General features: G+C 40.3%; 1 long non-coding RNA gene across 1 annotated transcript; it reads right to left on the bottom strand.

Annotated features, from left to right (window-relative positions):
* Positions 1–297: 297 nt before the first annotated feature.
* LOC123365030 lies at positions 298–11,679 on the bottom strand. The gene is made up of 3 exons (XR_006577398.1): positions 11,317–11,679; positions 3,651–3,708; positions 298–1,538 (listed from the first exon to the last, which is right to left on the bottom strand). It is a non-coding gene; the product is annotated as an uncharacterized LOC123365030 (long non-coding RNA).
* Positions 11,680–14,987: the final 3,308 nt, after the last annotated feature.

The following is a 14,987-nucleotide window of genomic DNA, read 5'->3' as shown; positions in this document are numbered from 1 at the left end:
AAGTGTATACATACATATGAAAAGAGCCACATGGGCACCTGATAATCGCCTTATAAATTACAGGCTTTCACGGCTTTGTATTTTACAGTGTGATCCTTTAGTGACAATACAAAGTGCATTAACTAAGGGGTATATTTTTCTTTGGACAAAAACAAGCAACTCCCAGTAGTGTTAATAAGGGTTACGCAGTCACATTGTGAAGCTCCTTCAAGTTTAAAAGGAATTTTATTTTTCACACTACAGCAAAATGTTTTCATGGACACAGACTTGCTGTTTTGTTAGAAGAGCAGTGTGAGACATTTATTGAATAGGAAAGACAGTAAGTGATGTAAAATGCATAGGGAAATATAGGGCAAGTGACAGGAGATGTTCATTTGAACTAGACTGGGCAGATACTGGCTTGTATTTTAGTTCTCTGCCAATGGATATAAAATTTGACAAAATGAACCAGAAGCAGCCTGCACACTATTCATACAGGTCACACCTGACCCTTCAAATATATATATGCATGTGCTTAACTGTACATTTTCATTGTGGATGACATTCCCTTGTGTTAACTTTCATTCTCTACTAAAATATCAATTCTCTCCATATGTATGGATTCAAACATCCATTTTCAAGTTTGGATGGTCTCCAGAGAATTTCTGTTCTTAGAGTCCAGATGGCTGGAGGAAAACCCTTCAAAAGAACTAATCTTTTAGGGTGGTCAGCATTTTAAATATTTCTAATAGTATTTGTAGGAAATCCTCTTTGAACTGTATAGCTCTACCAGATTTTGCTCTCTGAATATTCTTGCATGAAAATCTACTTTACCTTTCCTATCCATAGTGTGTGTGTGAGACTATGTACAAATGTGATCTAGGGCAATATTTTACAGTGTGTGATTTGTATTCAAGCAAATATAACTTAACTTGGTGAAAATATCTCCCTTACTGCGTAAAATCCTAAGTTAAGTCCAGTACAAAAAAAGCTCACCCTTTTTATAGTATAAACACTTTTTTTGTGGGAAAATGTCAGAAACAGTCTGTTTGGTTTTAGGGGAAAATTCAAAGCAAGAATGATAAATGTTTTGCTCTTCTGTGAGCCCTTGAAAATGTGAAAATTCCCAGTAGAGAGATTTCTTTTACATAGCTTCAGGGGTGAGTTTCCTGCTTGCTCCTTTGGAAGATTTTCATGTAAATAGAGGGATTTTGTTTGGAATGTTTTTTAGCTGGTGAGACCAGAGAAGAATATCCTCCTTAGTGGGGATTTTTAATCTTGGCAGTGTGGGGAAAGGGAATTTTGAAGATGATCCTCTCATGGTTGGATGATTCCAATTTAAATTCCATAGACTGAAGTCTTTCTGAGCTGGCAAGAAAGGGTTTTGTTTAAAACACCCCTTGTGAAGATTATAACATTTGTTGCTTGTTTTTCTGTATAAAGTGTGTCTGTTTGTCTGTCTGATTTTTTAAATATTTGCCTGCAAAGAAATTTTGCTCCATTTTACAGAGAGACTTCAGGAATCCCTTTCTTTAACCACAGTCATGCAACTTGGGAATCTGTAGGGCAAGAAAGAGGTTGAGTTAGATTACCAAAGGTCAGCTCAGCACTGAGAAGCATTGAATTCATTTAAAATGTTAAACATTTAAGACACACACACACAGACATATCACATGAAAACTGTTGGAAAATAAATTGCTGTGGAAATGCTAAAGGAATAACATTCGAACTCTTCCATTTAACTCAAGCCTTTATTTCCCATTACCTAGGTAGCTGTGAAGAGAAATAAATGAACACCCAGACTCAGTCCTCAGCTCAGTCTGAGGAGCTCTTAGCACAGTTGAGGAGGCAGGTTGTGTAAAGGTGGCTTTTAGCCACCTTATCACCCTCCACAATTCCTAAGCAGCCCTGGCACAAAATTATCTCTACCATAAATCAGAGCATCCTGAAGACTGTTCTAATCTGCTTGGCTACCAATGACCCAGAGGGGTTGTTTTGACAGCTGGAGAGTACTGGGCACAGGGATGACATGGCCATGTCTCCTTTTCCTTGGCAACACTCCCAGTGCTCGTGGCAACTAGTTTTATAATGACAATAAAATAAATGTTTATTTCAGACAGATCCCAAATCTCTTTACGGTCTTGATCCTACGCTAACATCCACACAGATGGACACCGATTGATGTCAGTGGTGATTGTCCAGACAAGCAGAAGACTTTGTCCATGCACAGCCCAACTCAGGCTTGGTGTGTTCAAAGCAGGTACAGTTGGGTGCCATCCTACAGTTGAATTTGCATGGAAGGACACTTTTGCTCATAGGGCACCCCCCTGACTTCAATGGGCATGTGCTCATGAAGATTCGATTGCAGATTCAGGGCCTATTACACCAATCTGAACAAAGATGATAAAGTGTAGGGCAGGAAAATGCCTGTGTAGTTATCTAAAAGCTAAGAATGTAACTGCAGAAAAGGCCAGGTAATTTAGACGTTAATATTTCTACTGCAATATTAATTGTGCCACACAACACATAACATTTTAGGTTGTTTATGCTTTGAAATATATGCTGTAATATATGAGTGTGGCTGTGAGAAACTTAGTGTCTGAATCTCCTCATTATTAGCCAATTAAGTGCTCAACCTTAGCATTGTATAAATATATTGCCTTTTCATTCCATGGCCTTACAAGAAATGAATAAGTGTCCCATATAATCACCTCCCTGATGCCAATCCCCTGGCCCCCTGTGACTATGCCATTGCCTTCTACCAGCTTTCACACCTATGCTCCTGCTTCTATGACTAGCCCATGATCATTCTAATTCCCTGCTTCCAGACTCACTCCATTCCTCTCTCCCAGTAACAAGTCCTGACCCATTCCCCTTCCCAGTTAAAGACCTCTAATGGAATGACACTGGGTTTAACAAATTCCATGGAATAAATAATGACCACAAGTGTGTCAGGACCTCAGTTTTCCATCTCATCCCCAAGACAGCACCTTCAGCAGTCCAGTCTTTGCTGACATTATGCCGACAAGTTGTGCAAGGAGTACTTTTTTGAATCACTAGCAATGCTCAAGAAAAATTCTGTCCAATAATCACACTGCATCTTTGTGTTACCATATCTAATGCAAAACACTAAGGGAAAGATTTTTCAGTGTTCGCTATGTGCAATTGTGTGCACACTTTTATGTGCACATGCTTTACAAGGCAAATACACAGTGTGTGAATATAAATACCTTATTTGGGTGTGCAATTTGAAATATATGTATGCAATTGTGAATGCAACTGAAAACCTGGCTCTAAAAAACATATGGTAAACAGATAAGGTAGGTGTTAATTTCTTCACGTGTAAAGCCCTTTTCAAAGAGAAGGGGACAGAATAGTTTTTACAGAAACTTGATCAATTAATTTCATCTCTTGAAAAATGCTTCATTAAAACTGAGTAAAAGTGAATGAGTACAATATTTCTATGTTTTGTGTATTAAATAACAGTAAGATAATTTTGTGTGTTTTGTTTAGGCATTTTTTCAGGGATTCATCATCACTTTCCAGCTGTAATGACAAACTGAGTTTCTACAGGATACTACAACCTGCATGTACAAAATGAAGAATTTTTTAAACAGTATGTCAATAAATTCCTCCATACTCTCTAGTAACAAAGAGAGAATGATTGCTACCGGGAATACTTGCTCATCTTGATGGTAGCATAGTCCAGAATTTGGTTTATTCATGTTCCTGAGCGACAGAGATAAGAAAATGAATTTACTAGAGTTCAGTCATGGAATCAAGATAAAATATACCGTAGCCTATGAACCATAGCTTTAATATCAGTTTTACTTCATCAGAATAGTAACTGGTTAAGGAAACAGAAAGCTCACTGATCTTAGACCTTTAACATTAAGTAAGGCTGAAAGCTCAATTTTCTAACTAGAGAGAGAGTTATTTTTCCTAATTCTGAATTCTTTTCTCTGAAAGGCAAACAAAAGCATGCAAAAAATACAGTCAGGTCTCAAGGGAAGAATATATGCAGTACAAATATTATTTCATGTAGCAATTGACATATGCAATAGTTGTTAAACTCTTTCTCTATTGATCTATTCTTCCTTGGCAGGCTACTGGTTTCTCATTTTTTTTTTTCAAGTCTACAATCTATTGGTAAATTAGAGGTCAAGCATTTGAATCCTCAGCACACTACACTCTGGTTTAGGGAGTGTAAAATTTATAGCCCAAAATGAGGAAAACGTATCTATCCGAAAGATAGCGCGTTATAGTTATGGCAGTTAGAAAGAACATTTCAACATCACAACCTGAGTATATTTGAAAGGTCAAGGCAGAGACAACATCCATGCCTGCTCTCATGAAAAACTGCCATGTACACCAGCTAAGAAGTCATTAGTAGAGCTAGGGAGAGGTTTTTTAAAAATGTAAATTGCAATTAAAAAAAAAAGTCTTGCTTTCATTACTGCTTCTTTCTGATAAAGAATGTCTCGATGTTTATTTTTAAAAACAATTTTCCCTGCTTGCTTTTGCTTTTTACCTGTGAATAATCAGAGCTATCAGGTACTTGCTTCCCTCTCTTTGCTGGAAGACAAGATTTGGAGGATCTGAACAGTGAGATAGCTTTCCGGAAGTTAACCTGAACTGCAGGTGTCCCTCTCCTTAGTTTAGAGGGAAGGAAATGTTTGATTCTTGAGAAATTGGATTTAATCAGTGACATGTAAAATAGCCTCTGATTTGTATTCTGGTCTTGTAAATGTCGAAGAAGGAAGATGATATTAAAAATGATATGACAAATGCAGGTTTCCTCCTTGATGGAGAATCTAGGAATTGGGTCTGAGCTTAGGGCCACCCTATCTTCTATTTAATGTTTTTAGGAAGGGAAGAAGATAAAGAACCTTACTTATATACTTAAATATTTATGTCAAATAGACAGTAAAAAGCACAGCTCTTTTGAAATAAAGAAATGAACATGCAGACCAAAACCCTCAAACCTGGGAAATTAAAATAAAACTCTTGAATGCGTATTTGGGCATCTAAACCAGTGGCCTACATTTCAGAGGATCTGAGCACCTTTGCTCCTGTTGAACACCCCTGTTCAAATCAGACCATTGGTTCAGTTGCTCTGAAAATGTTGGCCTCATTATTTGTCTGTAAGGGCCAGATGCTGGTACCTTTACCCAGGCTGAGTTGAGCATTATTTAGTGAGTCGTCCCATTGATTTCAAAAGGAGTTGAAGGATAAGGCTTCAGTATTTCACCATTTATACTAATGTTATATCAAACATGGCTTAGTCTGTTGCAAAATATTATATATTTCTTTATTATAAAATATACTATGAAGGAAACAATAAAGAGAGGCAACAGCAAAAGTTAGATAAAAGTGAAGTGGGGGGCTTGAGACACTAAAGGAAGTCAAAAAATCAAGAAGAAAGATGGATTGCAAAAGTTTTGCCTTATATATTTTTACTGGTTTCAATTACTTTGCCACTGTTTCAAGAAACCAGTAATACAGGCCCAAAAATCCAAGGAGAAATACTGAGCAGACATCTAGCAAGAGATTCAGTGTATTCATCTTTATAAGAAGTAGACTAGAAGGAGACTTTTAACATCTACTGTAAAAAGTTACTGTGAAAACTCTGAAAATCTGGTTCTGCGGTGCAGCTTCCAATATTACAAAATGGCACTGCAAAGCAATTTTTCATTGGTTTGTAACTTTGGTAATGGTATATGGTTGTTGCATTGGTGGGAGTATATTTTATATTGCTATGTCTGATTTGGATTTTAGATTCCTCGTTTAAAAGTTTGTATAACTCAAGTATAACTGAACATATGAGCTTTTTCTGTGAAGTTTGAGGGTGAGGAAAACAATGCATAAACTGAGAAAGAGGACTTGAAACTGTACTGTTCAGCAGCCAGCCAGAATAACCAGATGTTTCTGGCATATGTGCTGAAACTGAGAGGAGCTATAGAAATTGGAGGACTCTGAGAAAACATTCTTAAGAAGCTGCAAATTTGTACTTCCCTAGTTGTTACATATCCTGATTTGATTTCTAGGAATCAAGAGCTTCTTTTCCTTAGGCCTGGTCTACACTAAAAAGGGGGTTCGAATTAGGGTACGCAAATTCAGCTACGTGAATAGCGTAGCTGAATTCGAAGTACCCTAATTCGAACTACTCACCCGTCCAGACGCGGCGGGGTCGAACTCCGCGGCTCCAAGGTCGACTCCGCCACCGCCGTTTGCAGTGGTGGAGTACCGGAGTCGACCGCGGCGCTTCTGGAGTTCGAACTGTCGCGTCTAGATCAGACGCGATAGTTCGAACTCCGAGAAGTCGAACTCACCGCGTCGACCCGGACGGTAAGTGTAGACTAGCCCTTAGTCTTAGAGACTGGAATGGTTGGAATGATGTGTGGGTTAGCCAGCTGTGCAAGGCCTTCTGCAAGCCAAGGTAAAATGTCTTGATTTAGAACTTTAACTGAGTGTTTTCTTTCATATTTTTTTTACTAATTACTGAAGTTTAAATGTAGAGTAGCACTTATTGTAGACATTCACTTGTATAAAATAAGTATATGCACATGTCCTCTAGAAGTAAATCCTAAGGAGTCATATGTTAAAATTAGGACTGTCAATTAACCACAGTTAACTCATGCGATTAACTAAAAGAAATTAATCACAATTAAAAAAATTAATCATGATTAATCGCACTATCAAACAGTAGAATACCAATTGAAATATATTAAATATTTTTGGATGTTTTTCTACATTTTCAAATATATTGATTTCTATTACAACACAGAATACAAAGTGTACAGTGCTCACTTTATTATTGTTTTTGATTACAAATATTTGCACTGTAAAAATGATAAACAAAAGAAATTAATCTCATACAAGTACTGTAGTGCAATCTCTTTATTGTGAAAGTGTAATTTACAAATGTAGATTTTTTTTTGTTACATAACTGCACTCAAAAACAAAACAATGTCAAACTTTAGAGACTACAAGTCCACTCACTCCTACTTCTTTTTCAGCCAATCGCTAAGACAAACAAGTTTGTTTACATTGATGGGAGATACTGCTGCCTGTTTCTTATTTACAATAGCAGCGAAGAGTCCTGTGGCACCTTATAGACTAACAGATGTATTGGAGCATGAGCTTTCGTGGGTGAATACCCACTTCGTCGGATGCATCCCACGAAAGTTCATGCTCCAATACGTCTTTTAGTCTATAAGGTGCCACAGGACTCTCTGCTGCTTTTACAGATCCAGACTAACACGGCTACTCTCTGATACTTATTTACAATGTCACCTGAAATTGAGAACAGGCATTTGCATGGCACTTTTGTAGCTGGCGTTGCAAGGTATTTACATGCCAGATATACTAAACATTCGTATGCCCCTTCATGCTTCGGTCACCATTCCAGAGGACATGCTTCCATGCTGATAATGCTAATTTAAAAAAAATAATGCATTAATTACATTTGTGACTGAACTGCCTGGAGGAGAATTGTATGTCTCCTGTTCTGTTTTACCCGCATTCTGCCATATATTTCATCTTATAGCTGTCTTGGATGATGACCCAGCACATGTTTGTTTTAAGAATACTTTCACAGCAGATTTGACAAAACTCAAAGAAGGTACCAATGTGAGATTTCTAAGGATAGATACAGCACTTGACCCAAGGTTTAAGAATCTGAAGTGCCATCCAAAATCTGAGAGGGACGAGGTGTGGAGCATGCTTTCAGAAGTCTTAAAAGAGCAACATTCTGATGCAGAAACTACAGAACCCGAACCACCAAAAAAAATCAGCCTTCTGCTGGTGGCATCTGACTCAGATGATGAAAATGAACAGGTGTTGGTCCGTTCTGCTTTGGATCCTTATCGAGCAGAACCCATCATAAGCATGGACACATGTTCTCTGGAATGGTGGTTGAAGCATGAAGGAACATATGAATCTTTAGCACATCTGGCACGTAAATATCTTGTGATGCCGGTTACAACAGTGCCATGAGAATATCTGTTCTCACTTTCAGGTGACTTTGTAAACAAGAAGCAGGCAGCATTATCTCCTGCAAATGTAAACAAACTTGTTTGTCTGAGTGATTGGCTGAAGAAGGGCTGAGTGGATTTGTAGGCTGTAAAGTTTTACATTTGTTTTATTTTTGAATGCAGTTATTTTTTGTACATAATTCTACATTTGTAAGTTCAACTTTCATGGTAAAGAGATTGTACTACAGTACTTGTATGAGGTGAATTGAAAAATACTATTTCTTTTGTTTTTTACAATGCAAATATTTGTAATAAAAAATTAAGTGAGCACTGTACACTTTGTATTCTCTTGTAATTGAAATCAATATATTTGAAAATGTAGAAAACATCCAAAAGTATTTAAATAAATGGTATTCTACTATTGTTTAACAATGTGATTAATCACGATTAATTTTTTTTAATCGCTTGACAGCCCTAGTTAAAATGATGGTGGCAGCAAGTTTTGCTATATAAAGAGAAGACTACAGAGTGCGTTTAGTAACTGAAACAGTGGATCAGCATAGTCCGTCCTGCTCCCAAAGACCAGAGTGCTCCTGTGCTAGTAGGAACCCTCCACTGCCATCCGAGGCATCCCTTTGGGTTGGGACTGGAGTCTCTCCTGAGCCTTTTTGTGGCCTGGGTGCTGCTGGATCAGACTCCACCTGTTTGCTCTTCCTCCTTTGAAGGTTTGTTCCCAAGGGTGCACCGGCAACATTTGTTATCCTGGCCCTTATAAATAGGCTTGGATGTATTAAATTTTTACAGGTAAGTGTTGGTAAACATTGATTTCACACACAAACCAATGAAAAAATATTTCCATCAGTAATAATCTATATTTACCGATATGTAAAGTAAGAAAAATGCTACTTGAGAACTTTGATTTAAGGATATTTACTTTGCGTATTTTGACATGTGATGTTGCCAATTTGTGTTTTAACAGTTATAAAACTTTAACTTTTTGAATCTCAATATCCACTGTCATTAAATAGTAATTATCTGACACCCCTATGGCCTGACCTCCCATAATTTCCTGCAATTGTGAAAATTTAAATGAATAAAAATAGAAAAAACCACGAGATATTATCAGTTGAAATTTAAATTTTTTTTTGTCAAGTCTACTTATAAAGCAGCAGAACAGCCTAAATTCTAGTGCTACTGAAGCTGTGTACTGTCTTTTTAAAAATGGAGAGAGAAATAATAAGGAAATTAATATATTCTTGTGTGTGCCCCCATTGCAGGATAGTATGGGTCATGAAACATAGGTTATAAATACTAAAGACTGATAGCAATAGCCTAGCATTTTAAAATCTCTGTCTGCATCTTTTGCCTTGTTCTTGCTCTCTTTCCCATTTCATAAAGGCTGTCCTTAGACAAGCATCATCAGCTGCTGTCATGAAAGGCTGTGTCACATCTTTAGTTAGAGGTTTAGGTAGCTGCTGGTATTTTAAAATTCCAGGTCATCTAGCTCTGATTAGAGCAGGTGAATAGAACCCAGTCCTTTAAAGTGCTGGCAGCTGCTAATACCTTGTCTACGTTAGCACTCTCACTGGTGAGAATGAATCAGTGGGAAATTTTAGCCCAATTTTCCTAGTATATACAAGGCCAGACACGCTTTACACAGAAACAATTTAAAATTGCAAGCTCAGGCAATTATGTAGCTAGTTTAGCAACAGGCCGCGTGCTCTCCCCAAGCATGCCCCTGCTATGGCCTGATGTGGCCCTGGATGGCACCCTACCTTCAGTTCTGTCCTAGTTCTCCCAATTATTTACTCACAGCCCAGAGTATTGAATAGATTAGGCCCCAAGAAGAGGAATGTTTAAGTCTTGATAAAACATAGGTCTCTTTGGCCCTTCTGGCCCAAATCCATCCCTCTTGGGGTTTCCAATTCATCCTTGTTCCAAGACTTCAGGTTCCCCTCCAGTTCCCACTGAGTAGGGGAGCTCTGCCAGTCCCACTGCAGCCCCTGGCCTCTCTGATGAGTCTCACAGGTCTCCTCCTGATCTGGTCCCTGGACTCAGCTCCTTCCTCTTGCAGGGGTAGCAGGTTTGTAGAAAATTTGGTGGTGCCCAGAATGCCCAGAGGCCCCTCCACCCCCACACCTAAGGCTCAGGGAGGAGGTCTGGGGTGCAGGCTCTGGGCTGGAGCAGGGGATTGGGGTGCAGGAGGGGTGCAGGGTGCAGTCTCTGGGAGGGAGTATGGGTGCAGAAGACGACAGATTGGGCTCTGGGAGGGAGTTTGGGTGGGGAGGGGGTCTGGGGTGCAGGCTATTGGATGGAGTTTGGGTGCTGGGTGCAGGCTCTGGGCTGGGGCAGGAGGTGAGGGTGCAGGAGGGGTGTGAGGGGTGCAGGCTCTGGGATGGAGTTTGGGTGCAGGGTCTGGGCTGGGGGTGCAGGAAGGGGTGAGGAGTGCAGGCTCTGGGAGGGAGTGAGAGGACTGGGGTGCAGGCTCTGGGAGGGAGTTTGGAGGCGGGAGGCAGTGTGGGAAAGGGGAAGAGTGCAGGCTATGGATGGGGTAGGGGGTGTGGCACTTACTTGGAGCTCCTAGGTAGGGCGGGCGGGGGGCCTCCATGTGCTGCTACCCCGAGGCACTGCCCCCGCAGCTTCCTATTGGCTGCAGGGGCGTTTGGGGTGGGACACAGACCCACCCCACCCAGAGGCTGCAGGTGGTGGGTGCGGACCCCTGGCCATTTTAAATTGCCTGGGGGACACCCAAGGTGGGGAGGAGGAGAGCCAGGGGGTGGAAGGTGGGGCTGAAGGAGAGACCTGGCCTCAAACATTGCTGGAGCTGGGCCCTGGGCCAGGAATATTCCTGGTGCCCAGGCACCACGGGCCCATTGAACTTGCCGCCCACGTCCTCTTGGTTAAGGGATCCCACAGCTTTCCTTCTTGGCACTTTGCTGTGAGTCAGGCAGGCTTCCCTAGCCCACCAATTGCCCTTCTGGGTTTGGTTCCCATCCCAGGGAGCCTTTCTCCTGACTCGATGTCCCCTGTAATTTTCCATTCCAGGCTATCTGCCCTCTCTCCTCTCAGGAGTCCCCTAAAATCTGGCTTTTATCATGTTTAAGAGGTCAGTGCCTGATCAGTGCCTGGCCCCATTTCCAGCGAGTCTGCTGCTCCCTTGAATACCAGTTTCCTTAAAGGAGCCATATAAAGGAACAGGGGTTGGGTGGACCCAGGCTCTCTATCCCTAAACAGGGACGGACCACCATGTTTCATACAGCAAGTTGTCCATCCTTAGGCTATTGGTACATACCTTGGGTTTGTGGTAAGGATTGGTTTTGAGCATGAATATTGAGACTATCGATATAGAAAACAGTCTTACCTGAGAATTTCCAGACTTGGGTACATTTAACTGTAATATTCTTTACAACTAATTTTGTCAGAGGACAAATTAGCAACCTTCATTTAGTGCTAATGGTATTTTTGAGGGAGATTTAGGTTCCTATTTTCCACTGTTTATCTAGACCCCAGCATGTCATCCATAGAATTTCTGGAAAATTATCCATGCGGATCTGTTCATTTAGTTAAGTTTGTTGTTGATGCCTTAAATCTGATTTTCAGAACCACCCACCTGCCTTTACCAGCCTATAGGGTCATATGGACTAGAGCTAATATGTCTCCAGGTTCTGCCAGGAGCTTTTTTATCATGCCTCCTGCACTGGCACCTGCCAGGAGCACAGCAAACTCTCAGCCTGGTTGCTAGGCAACCCAGGAAGCTAATCTGGGCCCAGTGAGCCTTTGCCAAAAATGATGCCTCCTGACTGGGCAAAGGATCCAGCGGCCTGCTACTTGAGCTTTGCAATAGTACAGCAGCTGCTCAATGCATACCATCAAGGTTGGCTCCAAGCACCAGCACAGGAAGCAAGTGCTTGGAGCGGCCAATGGAAAGGGGTGGCATGTCCGGGTCTTCGGCGGCAATTTGTCCTCAGAGAGAAGGACTGGCTGCCAAATTGCCGCTGAAGAATGCAGCGGCGTGGTAGAGCAGCCGCCGAAGTGCCGCTGATTGCTATTTTTTTTTCTGGCTTTGCCACTTGGGGTAGCAAAAAAGCCAGAGTAAGCCCTGCATACCATGCTCACAGCTGCACTTGCCCTGCTTCAGTTTCCAGTCCTTGCTCCAGCCCTGCTCCTGCTTCTGCTTCCAATCCTCACTCCAGCCTTGGATTTGGCTACTTTAGTCTGGTCTTTGTCTCCATGCCCTACTCCTGATTCTGACTTCAGTTTTGACCTTTGGCCTGGCTCCTGGGCCCTGACTCTAGCTTCACCCCCTCAGCCTGGTACCTAGCTCCTGGATCTACTCCTGCCGTTACTCCAAACTGCCACCACATGCCCTGAGAGCTTACAGCACGCAGAAGTCAATAAACCAAAAGAGTTCTTAGGTTACAATTACACAGTGCACTTTTTTTATTTGGAATTAAGTTCCCTACCACACCCGCTATCTGCCTCTTTCTATTTGACCTGTTCCTTTCCTTAACACATGGGAAGTGGTTATACTCCTGCTGCTTTGATGCTTCACTTCATTAATTTTTCTGCTCTATGTTTCCATTGTATTGCTCAGACCCTTATATGACCAATGGGGGCTGAATTAAAAACTGAAAACCAAAATTGAATTTTTTCAATTTTTTCCTCACTGAAATGAGAACAACAATAACAAATTCATTTTGGGTTGAATAAAATGTTTTTTTTGTTTAATTCTGGCTTGTTGTCAGGTGTGTTTCACACACGCCCCCCCTTTTATTTTGTTTTTACTTTTTAATTTAGCTAAATTTCATTCCAAAATGAAAAGCTGAAAAGAAGCATTTTGGAATGGCTGAAATGAACTGTTTTGACTTTTTTGAAATTCAATCTAAATTCGTGAATTGTTTTGGTACCCCCCCAAAATGCATGCTTTTTGGACAACTTTATTATTCACCAAAAAGAAGTCATCCAGCTCTAATGCCATCTCTCCTGTAAACTGTGTTTTCAGAGCGCTGAATTCGAATGGTTATTATGCATAATATGGAACATACTGTACAGTGAGAATCCTCCCTAAATATGTACACATTAAAATACTCCTTGTATCTTATTTAGGGCTGCCAAGCGATTAAAAAAATTAATCACAATTAATTGCACTGTTAAACAATAAAGAATACCATTTATTTAAATATTTTGGATGTTTTCTACATTTTCAAATATATTGATTTCAATTACAACACAAAATACAAAGTGTGTACAGTGCTCATTTTATATTTATTTTTTTTTTACAAATATTTGCTCAGACAAACAAGTTTGTTTACATTTGAAGGAGCTAATGCTGCTGGCTTCTTGTTTACAAAGTCACCTGAAAGTGAGGACAGGTGTTCTCATGGTACTGTTGTAACCGGCATCGCAAGGTATTTATGTGCCAGATGCGCTAAAGACTCATATGTCCCTTCATGCTTCAACCGCCATTCCAGAAAATGTGTCCATGCTGCTGATGGGTTCTGCTCAATAATGATCCAAAGCAGAATGGACCGATGAATGTTCATTTTCAACATCTGAGTCAGATGCCACCAGCAGAAGGTTGATTTTTATTGGTGGTTAGGGTTCTGTACTTTCTGCATCAGAGTGTTGCTCTTTTAAGACTTCTAAAAGCATGCTCCACACCTCATCCCTCTCAGATTTTGAATGGCACTTCAGATTCTTAAACCTTGGGTCGAGTGCTGTATCTATCCTTAGAAATCTCACATTGGTACCTTCTTTGCTTTTGGCCAATTCTGCTGTGAAAGTGTTCTTAAAACGAACATATGCTGGGCCATCTTCCGAGACTGCTATAACATGAAATATATGGCAGAATGCAGGTAAAACAGACCAGGAGACATACAATTCTCCCCCAAGAAGTTTAGTCACAAATGTAATTAATGCGTTGGGTTTTTTTTAACGAGCATTATCAGCATGGAAGCATGTCCTGTGGAATGGTGACCGAAGCATGAAGGGACATACAAATGTTTAATATATCTGGCATGTAAATACCTTGCAACGCCAGCTACAAAAGTGCCATGCAAATGCCTGTTCTCACTTTCAGGTAACATTGTAAATAAGAAGCGGGCAGCAGTATCTTCCGTCAATGTAAGCAAACTTGTTCATCTTAGCGATTGGCTGAACAAGAAGTAGGACTGAGTGGACTTGTCGGCTCTAAAATTTGACACTGTTTTGTTTTTGAGTGCATTTATGTAACAAAAAAATCACTTTCACGATAAAGAGATTGCAGTTCAGTACTTGTATGAGATTAATTGAAAAATACTGTTTCTTTTGTTTATAATTTTTACAGTACAAATATTTGTAATAAAAATAATATAAAGTGAGCACTGTATTCTGTTGTAATAGAAATCAATATATTTGAAAATGTAGAAAAACATCCAAAATATTTAATAAATTTAAATTGGTATTCTATTGTTTATCAGTGCGATTAAAATGGTGATTAATCACAATTCATTTTTTTTAGTTAATCGCGTGAGTTAACTGCAATTAATCAACAGCCCTAGTCTTATTTTTAAGGGAAGACGTATTTATGAACCATTCATAAATGGTTGGCTTACACTCCATTCCATCTCTGTCTATCAAAAAGTGGAAACACTCTTTTTCTTAATGTCTCATCCATTTATGGTGCTGGGTATGACTATAAACTGCATCTGACTGGAGGGCCTGGTGGCAATGTGGAGTAGATACTTCTGCGGTAGCACCTATAAAATATCACAATGCTGCAACCTTCAGAGTAAGTCGAGTATAGGGTGTCTCAAAACTCTAGTCCCCATTGCCTTGTGGGCATTCCTTGGCTGGAGTAAGGCAAAGGGACATCACCCTGGCAGAAACATGCCCTCACTGAGGCATTAGGCAATCATCAGCAGCTCTAATCTGTTTCTTTCTGGTAGAAGCTGCAACCATTGAGGTGCTCAATGTCTAAACTTCGTCCGGCCTTTGAACTCTGTCTGAATGGTCTAAAGAGGGGATGATAGGTCTAGGGCCACCTCCACTGCT

The sequence above is a fragment of the Mauremys mutica genome, chromosome 2 (assembly GCF_020497125.1).
Source record: "Mauremys mutica isolate MM-2020 ecotype Southern chromosome 2, ASM2049712v1, whole genome shotgun sequence".
Lineage (NCBI taxonomy): Eukaryota > Metazoa > Chordata > Testudines > Geoemydidae > Mauremys > Mauremys mutica.
This window is presented reverse-complemented; position numbering and strand designations above follow the sequence as displayed.